Genomic DNA, 14,119 nt, shown 5'->3' with positions numbered 1-14,119 from the left:
TGAGCCACCGCACCTGGCCTGCTAAACGTATTTTCCTAAGGTCAGCAGCTCTTCCAGGCAGATCTGATCATTGTTAACAGGGTTACATTTAAAAAATTTAAATTTTTTTATTTTTGAGACAAAGTCTCACTCTCTCACCCCGGCTGGTGTGCAGTGGCGCAATCTCGGCTCACTGCAATCTCCGCCTCCTGGGTTCAAGCGATTCTCCTGCCTCAGCCTCCCAAGTAGCTGAGACTACAGGCATGCGCCACCATACCCAGCTAATTTTCTTTTGTATTTTTAATACAAAAATGGTTTCACTGTGTTAGCCAGGATGGCCCCAATCACCTGACCTCGTGATCCGCCCACCTTGGCCTCCAAAAGTGCTGGGAATACAGGTGTGAACCGCTGCGCCCAGCCTAATTTTAATTTTTTTAAAGGAGGGCTTAGCCTCCCAAAGTGCTGGGATTACAGGTGTAAGACACTACGCCTGGCCCTAGGTAGACCAGCCTCTTTCTGGTCTTTTATTGGTGTTCTTTATGATTCCTATAGTGCAGATCACATTGTACATACACTTTTTGTTTTTTGAGATGTAGTTTTGCTCTTGTTGCCCAAGCTGGAGTGCAGTGGCTCAATCTCAGCTACCTGCAATCTCTACTTTATGGGTTCACATGATTCTCTTGCCTCAACCTCCGTAGTAGCTGGGATTACAGGCATGCACCACACTACTGCCCAGCTAATTTTGTATTTTTAGTAGAGACAAGGTTTCTCCTTGTTGGTCAGGCTGGTCTCAAAGTCTTGACCTCAGGTGATCCGCCCACCTTGGCCTCCCAAAGTGCTGGGATTACAGGCATGAGTCTTTGCATCTGGCTGTATTTTATTACTTTTTATTTATTTAATTTTGAGGGCCAGGTGCAGTGACTCACACCTGTAAAGCCAGCAGTTTGGGAGGCTGAGGGGGGCGTTTCACAAGGTCAGGAGATCGAGACTAGCCTGACCAACATGGTGAAACCCTGTCTCTACTAAAAAAAACACAAAAAATTAGCCGGGCATGGCGGCACGTGTCTGTAGTCACAGGTACTTGGGAGGCTGAGGCAGGGGAATCACTTGTACCCAGGAGGCAGAAGTTGCCATGAGCTGAGATTGTACCTCCAGCCTGGCAACAGAGCAAGATTGTCTCAAAAAAAAAAAAAAAAAAAAAATTTGAGGCTGGGTGCGGTGGCTCACGCCTATAATCCCAGCACTTTGGGACGCTGAGGCGGGTGGATCACGAGGTAAAGAGATTGAGACCATCCTGGTCAACATGGTGAAACCCCGTCTCTACTAAAAGTACAAAAATTAGCCAGGCATGGTGGTGTGCACCTGTAGTCCCAGCTACTTGGGAGGCTGAGGCAGGAGAATTTCGAAAGTTCATCTCAAAAAAAAAAAAAATTTGAGACAGGGTCTCACTCTGTTACCCAGGCTGCAGTGCAGTGGCTCAGTCTCAGCTCTCTGCAACCTCTGCCTTTTGGGTTCAATCGATTATCCTGCTTCAGCCTCCCTAGTAGCTGGCATTATAGGCACAGGCCATCATGGCCAGCTAATTTTTGTATTTTTTTTTTTTTTTTTGAGATGGAATTTCGCTGTTGTTACCCTAACTGGAGTGCAATGGCAGGATCTCGGCTCACTGCAACCTCCGCCTCCTGGGTTCAAGCAATTCTCCTGCCTCAGCCTCCCGAGTAGCTGGGACTACAGGTGCGCACCACTGTGCCCAGCTAATTTTTGTATTTTTAGTAGAGACGGTGTTTCACCATGTTGACCAGAATGGTCTCGATCTCTTGATCTCGTGATCCACCTGCCTCAGCCTCCCAAAGTGCTGGGATTATAGGCGTGAGCCACCGCATACAGCCTAATTTTTGTATTTTTAGTGGAGACAGAGTTTCATCATGTTGGTCAGGCTGGTCTTGATCTCCTGACCTCAGGTTATTCATCAGCCTCAGCCCCTCAAAGTGCTGGGATTGCAGGTGTAAGCTACTGCGCATGGCCCTAGTTAGTTAATTTGATGGCTGCGACGGCGTGTGCTTGTTTAGATATACCATAATTTACTTCAGAGAATGTTTATCACTAGACAAGAAATTTGCAGTTTTCATGATGGAATAGGGTTATAACTCTGTGTTCACATCATCGTCCATTTTTAGTCCCTTACTCCCTTAGAAAGTTTTCAGACTTGGAATTGCAGAGTCAGAAGCATAAGCTGACTCGTGTAATTAACATAAAATTGATATTAAAACAATGGATAAATTTTGGAGTGAAATGCAAAATTTGCATAGATATACAAAATCTGTAGTCTGGAATGATGGCTCATGCCTGTACTCAGCCCTTTGGGAGGCCGAGGTGGTAGGATTACTTGAGGCTAGGAGTTTGAGACCAACCTGGGCAACATAGTGAGACCCCATATCTACAATAAATTAAGAAATTAGCTGGGTGCGGTGGCACTTGTCTATAGTCTTAGCTACCTAGGAGGCTAGGGTGGGAGGATTGCTTGAGCCCAGATTAAGGCTGCAGTAAACTGTGATTGCGCCCCTGTCCTCCAGCCTGGGCAACAAAGTGAGACCCTGTCTTCAAACAAACAAGCAAATACATAAAATTTAAAAAATAATGAAATGTAGACTATAATTTTGCTATATTATAAATATATGTGAAGACCCCTCTGTAACTCCATAATCCCCTTCTCTTTTTTCTCATCCTTTCAAAGAAACCACAAACCTGAATTAATTGCATATCTTTTCTGTTTATTTCTTTAAAATTTTACTATGTCTTTGTATCCATAAGCAGTATAAAACATTATTTCACAAATATGTAAATGTTATAAATAATACTGGAATATGTATATATGTATTTATTTATATATATATTTTAGAAACAGGATCTCTTGGCTGGATTCCGTGGCTCACACCTGTAATCCCAGCACTTTGGAGGCCAAGGCGAACAGATCACGAGGTCAAGAGATCCAGACCATCCTGGCCAACAAGGTGAAACCCCGTTTCTACTAAAAATACAAACATTAGCTGGGCGTGGTGGTGCGTGCCCATAGTCCAGGTAACTCGGGAGGCTGAGGCAGGAGAATCCCTTGAACCTGGGAGGCGGACATTACAGTCAGCAAAGATTACGCCACTGCACTCCAGCCTGTCGCAGGAGACTCCATCTCAAAAAAAAAACAAAAAAAAGAAAAGAAAAAAACAGAAACGGGATCTCACTACATTGCCCGGGCTGGAGTGCAGTGGCACCATTATGGCTCACTGCAGCCTCAACTTCCCTGGGCTCAAATGATTCTCCCAACTTAGCCCTCCCAAGTAGGTGGGACCACAGGCATGCACCACCACACCACGCCCAACTAGTTTTTGTATTTTTTGTAGAGATGAGGTTTCACCATGTTACCCAGGCTGATCTCAAACTCCTGGGCTCAAGTGATCTGCCTTTCTCAGCCTCCTAAAGAGCTGGGATTATAGGTGTGAGCCACCGCACCCGGCTTCCAAAGTTATTTTTAAAAAAATTAGGTCAGGGGCCGGGCGCGGTGGCTCAAGCCTGTAATCCCAGCACTTTGGGAGGCTGAGACGGGTGGATCACCAAGTCAAGAGATCGAGACCATCCTGGTCAACAAGGTGAAACACTGTCTCTACTAAAAATACAAAAAATTAGCTGGGCATGGTGGCACGTGCCTGTAATCCCAGCTACTCAGGAGGCTGAGGCAGGAGAATTGCCTGAACCCGGGAGGCGGAGGTTGCGGTGAGCGGAGATTGCGCCATTGCACTCCAGCCTGGGTAACAAGAGCGAAACTCCATCTTAAAAAAAAAAAAAAAAAATTAGGTCAGAAGCTGGGCATGTTGGCTCATGCCTGTAATCCCAATGCTTTAGGAAGCTAAGAAGGGCAGATCACTTGAGCTCAGGAGTTCAAGACCAGCCTGGGCAACATGACGAAACCCAGTCTCTACAAAAAGTGTAAAAAGCAGCCGGGTGTGGTGATGTGTACCTATAGGTCCAGCTACTTGAAAGGCTGAGGTGGGAGGACCGACCACCTGAGCTCAGGAGGTTGAGGCTACAGTGAACCGTGATTGTGCCACTGCACTCCAGTCTGGGTGACAGAGTGAGAGCCTGTCTCAAATAAACCAACAAAAAACAGTTTTGGTGATGGGTCTTGCCATGTTGTCCAGGCTGGATTTGAACTCCTGAACTCAAGTGATCCTCCTGCCTCAGCTACCTAAGTAGCTAGAACTATAGGCACCTGCTACTCAACCCAGCTCACAATATAATATTTCTATGATTTATAAAAGTTGATAGGTATAGATATAATTAACTTTTTTTTTTTTTTTGAGACGGAGTCTTGCTCTGTCACACAGGCTGGAGTGCAGTGGCGTGATCTCGATTCACTGCAACCTCTGCCTCCCAAGTTCAAGTGATTCTCCTGCCTCAGGCATCCCAATAGCTGGAACTACAGGCTCATGCCACCACACCCTGCTAATTTTTGTATTTTTAGTAGAGACAGCGTTTCACCATGTTGGCCAGGCTGGTCTTGAACTCCTGATTTCAGGTGATACACCCATCTGGCCTCCCAAAAGTGCTAGGATTACAAGCTGGTGATATAATTAATTTTTCCCAGCTGAATAGCAATCTATTATGTGCATGTTCCACAGTTCATTTATTTACTATATTATTTTTGGATAATCGGGACATTTAAACAGATTGCTATAATCATTCCTGTGGAAGGGACACAAAATCTCTTTACATAGGCAGAGCTTCAGTAGGGCAGCAGTCTGGGCAATTCCTAAGAACGGAGAAAAGCCCCAGGAGCTTGTGGCTACTCTGAATGTATATCCTTGAACACAACTGACATTAGTCTTTAAAAGCACTTGCCCCACCAAATGCATCATTTGAATGAGAAGTACTGTTATTACTGAGAGTGGGAGATTGACTTTGGACAAATCAAGAACAAATTAGTGGAACAATTACTATTTGCATGACGCAGACAGTAATGACCTGTATGAATATGATAACAAGACACTTTCAGGCTGGGCGCAGTGGCTCATGCCTGTAATCCCAGCACTTTGGGAGACCGAGATGGGTGGATTACCTGAGGTCAGGAGTTCGAGACCAGACTGGCCAACATGGTGATACCCCATCCTTATTTAAAAAAGAAAAAACAGAAAACAAGGCACTTTTAGATTCTGTTTGTTGAAGAAAGAGCTGAGAAATTAATGTATGGACAAAGAAGGGAACAACAGGCACTGGAGGCTACTTGAGGGTGGAGGTGGGAGGAGGTGGGAGGAGGGAGAGCAGCAGAAAAATAACTATTGGGTACTAGACCTAGGACCTGGGTGACAAAATCATCTGATAACAAATCCCCAAGATGGGAGTTTACATACGTAACAAACCTGCATGTACTGCCGAACCTAAAATAAAAGTTTTTTTTTTTTTTTTAGATAGAGTTTCACTGTTGTTACCCAGACTGGAGTGCAATGGCACGATCTCGGCTCACTGCAATCTCTGCCTCCTGGGTTCAAGCACTTCTCCTGCCTCAGCCTCCAGAGTAGCTGGGACTATAGGCGCGTACCACCATGCCCAGCTAATTTTTGTATTTTTAGTAGAGATGGTGTTTCACCTTGTTGACCAGGATGGTCTCGATCGCTTGACCTCGTGATCCATCTGCCTCAGCCTCCCAAAGTGCTGGGATTATAGGTGTGAGCCACCGCGCCCAGCCTTTTTTTTTTTTAAAGACGGGGTTTCATCATGTTGGTCAGGCTGGTCTTGAACTCCCGACCTCAGGTGATCTGCCCGCCTTGGCCTCCAAAGTGCTTGGATTACAGGCGTGAGCCACTGTGCCCGGCCTTTTGTTTTTTTAAAAAAAGAAAATCACAAGAACAGAAAATCAAACACTGCATTTCTTACTCATAGGCGAGCGCTGAAAAATGAGAATGCATGGACACAGGGAGGGGAGCATCACACACTGAGGTCTGTGGGGGGAACTAGGGGAGGGACAGCAGGGGTCGGGAGTTGGGGGGATAACATGGGGAGAAATGCCAGATATAGGTGATGGAGATGGAGGCAGCAAACCACATTGCCATGTATGTACCTATGCAACAATCCTGCATGTTCTTCACATGTACCCCAGAACCTGAAGTGCAATATATATTTGAAGAAAAAAAAGAAACTAATGTAACAGAAGAAAAGATGGGTGGTGTTTTGGTGAAGGTAGCAGTGCTTTGGTGGGGATTTGGTGGTCTCAGCCCTGACCTGTGGGCCCAGGATTCTTTTTTTTTTTTTTGAGACGGAGTTTCGCTCTTGTTACCCATGCTGGAGTGCAATGGCGCGATCTCGGCTCACCGCAACCTCCACCTCCTGGGTTCAAGCAATTCTCCTGCCTCAGCCTCCTGAGTAGCTGGAATTACAGACGCGCGCCACAGTGCCCAGCTAATTTTTAGTATTTTTAGTAGAGATGGGGTTTCACCTTGTTGACCAGGATGGTCTCGATCTCTTGACCTTGTGATCCACCCGCCTCGGCCTCCCAAAGTGCTGGGATTATAGGCGTGAGCCACCGTGCCCGGCTGGGCCCAGGATTCTTGATAGTGCACTCAGACTTGAGCAAGGTGGTCTCATTAGCGGAAAAAAGTCATAAAATCTCATTTGTAAACACAATCTGTGAGTTTACAAAAAGATGCCAAGGGAAGAGGGCCAGCCAACACTCTTGTTGATTAAAAAGAAAACTACACTTTCCGCTAGGGTTGGAGGGGAAAATAGAATGAAAAAGAAAAGAAAAACAAAGTACACTTGAAAATCAATTTATTATCTGAATGTGTATTGGGAAATCAGAGGAAGGGAATTAGGTAAATGATCCCATTGCCAAGACTTATTAACCTCCAGGTCCAGACACTTGAAGATGTTTTCTAGTCATTTTACATCTTATCTCTCCTCTTAATATTCTAATCAGTCTACACTTATATTCTTGATTGAACTCTAGCTTTTTTTTTTGAAACCGAATCTCCTTCTGTCCCCCAGGCTGGAAAGCAGTGGCATGATCTTCGCTCACTGTAACCTCCATGTCCTTGTCTCAAGTGATTCTCCCACTTCAGCTGAGACTACAGGCAGGCACTTGCCACCATACACAGCAATTTTTTTTTTTTTTAATTTTTTGTAAAGATGGGGTTTCACCATGTTACCCAGGCTGGTCTTGAACTCAGTCCACCCTCCAGGCCTTTGAAAGTGCTGGAGTTCCAGGTGTGAGCCACCGTGCCCAGCCTACCTTTCTTATTTGTATCAAATGTCAAACCTGCTTTTTTGGGCTTATGTTGATTGGTGTAATCCTAAATCATGTTGGCCAAACATTATAAATCATAGAACAGATTATTTCTGAAGTAAATTATTTGCACAATTTCACTTTTATTTCATTCAACTGATATTTATTGTGTGTCTGTTATGTGCCAATTGTTGTATTAGATCCTGGGAAATAAGGATAAATGATCTCTTTCATTGTAGAGCTTAAAATCTAGCAATTTTTTTTTTTTTTTTTTTTTGAGAGGGAGTCTCACTCTGTCGCCCAGGCTGCAATGCAATGGTGTGGTCTCGGCTCACTGCAACCTCTGCCTCCCGGGTTCAAGCGATTCTCATGCCTTAGCCTCCTGAGTAGCTGGGACTGCAGGCATGTACCACCACATCCGGCTAATTTTCATATCTTTAGTAGAGACGGGGTTTCACCACGTTGACCAGGCTGGTCTCTAACTCCTGATCTCTTCATCCGCCCACCTTGTTCTCTCAAAGTGCTGGGATTACAAGCATGAGCCACTGTGCCTGGCCAATATAGCACATTTGACTATAGATTATTTATATATGTATATGTGAAAAATTAGCATATATCCCAATGTAGGCATATTTAATTATTCACAAACTACATATATTATTTTTATTAATATACTGTGCATATTTGAAAATGCTGTCATTAGAGGTTTTTCTTTTCCTTTTTTTGAGTTAGGGTCTTACTCTATCGCCTAGGCTGGAGTGCAGTGGTGTGATTATGGCTCACCTGAAGCCTCAACCTTCCAGTCTTTTTTTTTTTTTTGAGACGAAGTTTCGCTGTTGTTACCCAGACTGGAGTGCAATGGCAGGATCTCGGCTCACAGCAACCTCCGCCTCCTGGGTTCAAGCAATTCTCCTGCCTCAGCCTCCTGAGTAGCTGGGATTACAGGCACACGCCACCATGCCCAGCTAATTTTTCGTATTTTTAGTAGAGACGGGGTTTCACCATGTTGACCAGGATGGTCTCGATCTCTTGACCTCATGATCCACCCGCCTCAGCCTCCCAAAGTGCTGGGATTACAGGCGTGAGCCACTGCGCCCGGCCTAAAGTTTTATTTCTAGATTTAATAAATATCAACAAAAGTTCTAATACTTTCTCTCTTTTTTTATTTTATTTTTATTTATTTTTTTAAGATGGGGTTTCACCATGATGGCCAGGCTGGTCTTAAACTCCTGACCTCAGGTGATCTACCCACCTTGGCTTCCCAAAGGGCTATGTTTATAGGTGTGAGCAACTGCCTGGCCAGTTCTAATACTTTCTTCTTTCTGTTGCATCGATGTTTCAGGAATAGAAGTTCTAGTATTTACCTTTTTTATTTTGAGATGGAGTCTCACTCTGTTGCCCAGGCTGGAGTGCAATGGTGTGATCTAAGCTCACTGCAAAGTCCGCCTGCCAGGCTCAAGAGATTCTCCTACGTCAGCCTCCCAAGTGGCTGGAATTACAGGTACCTGTCACCATGCTGGGCTACTTTTTGTATTTTTTTTTTAATTTCTTTTTTCAGGCCGGGCGCGGTGGCTCAAGCCTGTAATCCCAGCACTTTGGGAGGCCGAGGCTGGTGGATCACGAGGTCAAGAGATCGAGACCATCCTGGTCAACATGGTGAAACCCCGTCTCTACTAAAAATACAAAAAATTAGCTGGGCATGGTGGCATGTGCCTGTAGTCCCAGCTACTCGGGAGGCTGAGGCAGGAGAATTGCCTGAGCCCAGGAGGCGGAGGTTGCGGTGAGCCAAGATTGTGCCATTGCACTCCAGCCTGGGTAACCAGAGCGAAACTCCGTCTCAAAAAAAAAAAAAAAAAAAATTTCTTTTTTCTTTTTGTAGACTGCTCAGCAGGATACTTTTTGTACTTTTAGTAGAGACAGGGTTTCACCATGTTAGCCAGGCTGGTCTTGAACTCCTGACCTCAGGTGATCTGACTGCCTCGGCCTCCCAAAGTGTCGAGATTACAGGCATGAGCCACTGTGCCTGGGCTACCTTCTTTCACTGGGATGTTTCAAGATGCACATCCCCTTGGCTGTACATACCCCACTTTGGAGAATTCTGCTTTGTCACAGATGTGACTTTGCTCCTGTTTACTGAATATGACATTGACTTAAATTATCCTGGGCTCCTGACTACAGCCTGAGGCAGATTTCCTTTCATAACCTTCCTTATCTTAAACCTTGAATCCTTTGGGCTAATTTCTAAAATGGCAAGTAGTGTGTGACAAAAGCCCAACTGATCACAATTTCTAATACTGCATTAGTGAATTTACTTTGATTGCCAGATTTCCTTAGTCTCATAGATTTTGATTTTTGGGTTCATGTATTTAATTAATATCCTCATATTATTAAAGCTTGTTTGGGCCGGGCACAGTGGCCCATGCCTGTAATCCCAGCACTTTCGGAGGCTGAGGTGGGCGGATCATGAGGTCAGGAGTTCAAGACCAGACTGGCCAACATGGTGAAACGCCGTTTCTACTAAAAATTACAGAAATTAGCTGGGCGTGGTGGCGCATGTCTATAATCACAGCTACCTGGGAGGCTGAGGTAGGAGAATTGCTTGAACCGGGACCAGGGAGATGGAGGTTGCAGTGAGCCGAGATCGAGCCATTGCACTCCAGCCTGGGCTACAGAGCAAGACTCCATCTAAAAAAACACAAAAAACAAAACAAAACAAAAAAACCTTGTTTAAAGAATAGTGGCTACTGCCTTTTTTCAGTTGTTTTGTGGTTGGCTGGTTTGTTCTGTTCCTGAATGAATCAGATTATCTCCTGAGGTCATTATCATGCCTGAAACTAAAGTAATCTATGCATAAGTGCTTTCATGGTTTGGGATTTGCATTATTCTATTTCACTACTAGAATCTTCATGTTTGTCAGACCAGTCTACAACAGGCAGAGTATACGCCCTGTAGGCCAAGTTATAGGCTGTGATTTGGGCAGGTTGGGGCAGGATAGAACTCTTAATTCCAAAATTTAAGTAAATTAAGCACGTGTGTACAGCACAACTATTTCAGAGCATTTTAAGGCTCATGGTCTTATTTAATCGCAGGAATTTTTACCATCAATTTAATTTATTTCTATCCAATTTCACATTTACTGAATGCCTTTGTTGGGGAAGAGAGATTTGTTTCTTTACCCATTGCTAAATTCATGGCTGAGGCACATACAATACCAGAAAAGAAGGATTGGCCGGGCTCGGTGGCTCACACCTGTAATCCCAGCACTTTGGGAGGCTGAGGCGGGCGGATCACCTGAGGTCGGGAGATTGACACCATCGTGGCCAACATGGTAAAACCCTGTCTCTACTAAAAATACAAAAATTAGCTGGACATGGTGGCTCGTGCCTGTAGTTTCAGCTACTGTGGAGGCTGAAGTAGGAGAATTGCTTGAACCTGAGAGGCGGAGGTTGCAGTGAGCTGAGATCGTGCCACTACACTCCAGCTTGGCGACAGGGTGAGACTCCGTCACCCCCACCCCCGCACCCAAGACAAGAAAAAGAAAGAAAGAAAAGAAAAGGATTCACAAGTGAAAAGAAAGCAAAGCAATCAATTTTATTTAATGTAAGTTTTAGTGAAATGAGAACCTTCAGAAATGGAGAGTCAAAGAAACAGGGAAACTTGTACTAAGTTTGATAAAGGGTGGACAGTTACGCAGAAGTATGATTGGACAAAGGGCGTGTGATCTAATGGTAATAAGCTGGGAATGGCTGGACACTGTGGTGTGAGCCTGTAGTCCTTGCTGCTTGTGGGGCCAAGGCAGGAGGATCACTTTTTTTTTTTTTTGAGATGGAGTTTTACCCAGGCTGGAGTGCAATGGTGCGATCTCGGCTCACCGCAACCTCCACCTCCTGAGTTCAAGCAATTCTCCTGCCTCAGCCTCTTGAGTAGCTGGGACTACAGGCACATGCCACCATGCCCAGCTAATTTTTGTATTTTTAGTAGAGACGGGGTTTCACCTTGTTGACCAGGATGGTCTCGATCTCTTGACCTTGTGTTCCACCCGCCCTGGCCTCCCAAAATGCTGGGATTATAGGCGTGAGCCACCACAGCTGGCCAAGAGAATCACTTTAACCCAGGAGTTGAAGACCATCTTGGGCAACGTGGTGAGACCCCACCTCTAAAAACAAACAAACAAAAGAACTGGAGGAGAACTTAGCAAGACCTAGTTGTTCAGATTCTTAGTGTCTCTGTGTCTTTAAGGATAAAGATGTTCCTTTTCTGTGGGTTTAGACAGGATACATCTGGAATGAAAGGTCTATACAGAGGAAGGGCAGAGAGTTCTTTCATGGCCTGCTTTAAGAATAAGGGCAGGAGGAGGAAGCTGGGCTGTGTGTCTTGTGTACACCCTCTTCCTCCCCTTTAAAAAAGTTTAAAAATGGCCGGGCGTGGTGGCTCATGCCTGTAATCCAAGCACTTTGGAGGCCAAGGCGGGCGGATCACCCGAGGTTGGGAGTTCAAGACAAGCCTGACCAACGTGGTGAAACCCTGTCTTAAAAAAAAAAAAAAAAGTAAAAAAATAAAATAAAGATAATTTTAAAAAATAAAGAGTAAGGGACAGAGACTTTCCTGCTTCTGTTTCTTCAAATACCAAGGTGCTGTATTTTGGGGTTGCATATCCTGAACCCCGTCACCTTGAAAGGGAGAAAGAAAGATAAGATAGATATTCTACCTTTGAGTAGTAGTTTATCATAAAATTATATTTCCTCAAATCAGGCTGGGCCTAATTTTGTTTCTTTTAAAATAAAACAACCTTTGTTCCTTCTCCACTCCCACTGCTTCATTTGACTAGCCAAAAAATAAATAAATAAAATATTACAAGCCATGGTCAGTGGCATGCGCTCAGCCACTTAGGAGGCTGAGAGGGGAGGATCACTTGAGGCCAGGAGCTCAACTCCATCCTGGGCAACATAACAAGACCCCATCTCTAAAAAATTAAAAATGAAGGGATTCATATAGGCTCATGCCTATAATTCCAGCACTTTGGGAGGCCGAGGTGGACAGATCACTTGAGGTCAGGAGTTTGAGACCAGCCTGGGAAGCATGGTGAAACCCCATCTCTACCGGAAAAAAAAAAAAAAAATTTGCTGTGTGTGGTCCCAGCTATTTGGGAGGCTGAGGCGGGAGCATTGCTTGAGCCTGGGAGGCAGAGGTTGCAGTGAGCCGAGATTGTGCCACTGTACTCAACCTGAGTGACAGTGACACCCTATCTCAAAATAATAATAATAATTAAAAGTGAAAAAAATAAAATTACATAAAACAAAAAAGCAATGGAGCATAAACAGTACACCAGGGGTTGCTGTAGGATTGTTTCTCAACATTGTATTCTCTCTTCAAAAATGACATTGAGCACTTGAACTCTTAACGCAGTGGTTTCTGTGCTTCGCTTGTGAGTGAAATATTTGGAGCATATTCTTGAAAGATCAGAATCTGTTGACTTTTGAAAAGAGTGTTTTTTTTTTTTTGGAGAGTCTCACTGTGTTACCCAGGCTGTAGTGCAGTGGCACCAGCTCACTGCAACCTCTGACTCCTGGGTTCAGGTGATTCTTCTGCCTCAGCCTCCCGAGTAGCTGGGACTACAGGTGCATGCCCACCATGGCTGGCTAACTTTTCTGTATTTTTAGTAGAGACGGGGTTTCACCAAGTTGGCCAGGCTGGTCTCGAACTCCTGACCTCATGATCAACCCACCTTGGCCTCCCAAAGTGCTGGGATTATAGGGGTGAGCAACCGCGCATGGCCTTCTTTTCTTTTCTTTTTTGAGACGGAGTTTCGCTGTTGTTATCCAGACTGGAGTGCAATGGCATGATATTGGCTCACCGCATTCTCCGTCTCCTGGGTTCAAGGAATTCTCCTGCCTCAGCCTTCCGAGTAGCTGGAACTACAGGCGTGCACCACCATGCCCAGCTAATTTTTGTATTTTTTTTTTTTGGGGGGGGAGGAAGGCAGGAAGGGAGGGAAGAAGGACGGTAGGGAGGAAGGAAAGGATGAAGGAAGGAAGGAAGGAAGGAAGGAAGGAAGGAAGGGAGGAAGCGGGGAGGGAAGGGAAGGAAGGAAATCAAGCAATGAGAGAGACATTGCCGACCTGGATCTAGAGGTTTACAAGTTGATTTCTTTTTTTTTGAGAGAAGGAAAGAAAAAAAAAATAAGTAAAGGAGAGGAAGAAAGAGGAAGAGAAAGAGGGAGAGTAAATGGAAATATTGCTTTATTTTGAAAAAAATTGGGTATTAATGATGGCCAATCAATGTTTCCTTTAAGCTTATGGGTAGGTGTGATGTGGTATTGACAAGAATGTATATTTTGTGTATTTGAAGTGGAGAGCTCTATAAATATTTATTAAGTTTACTTGTTCCGGATCTGAGTTCGACTCCTTGATATCCTTATTAATTTTCTGTCTCATTGAATCTAAGTCTTGTATATGGGTGTTAGGATCGTTAGCTCTTGTTGTTGCATTGATCCTTTTACCACTATATCTTTGTTGCTTTAAACTCTATTTTATCCAATACGAGAATTGCAACTCCTGCTTTTTATTTATTTATTATTTATTTTTGCTCTCCATTTGGTTGGTAAATCTTTCTCCATCCCTTTGAGTCTTTGTGTATCCTTGCATGTGAAACAGGTCTGGATGTAACATGCCGTTGGGTTTTGGCTGTGTCTTTTGATTGGGGGATTTAGTCAATTTAAATTTAGGGTTACTGCCATTTGATGTTGACTGGCTGTTTTATCCATTCGTTGGTGCAAATTCTTCTTTATGTTGGTGCTCTTTACTTTTTGGTGTATTTTTAGAAAGGCTAATACTGGTTGTTTCTTTCTGTGTGTAATGCTTCTTTCAGAAGCTC

Source organism: Callithrix jacchus, chromosome 9 (assembly GCF_049354715.1).
Source record: "Callithrix jacchus isolate 240 chromosome 9, calJac240_pri, whole genome shotgun sequence".
Classification (NCBI taxonomy): Eukaryota; Metazoa; Chordata; class Mammalia; order Primates; family Cebidae; genus Callithrix; species Callithrix jacchus.
The sequence above is the reverse complement of the archived record's forward strand: the minus strand, read 5'-3'. Positions refer to the sequence as shown.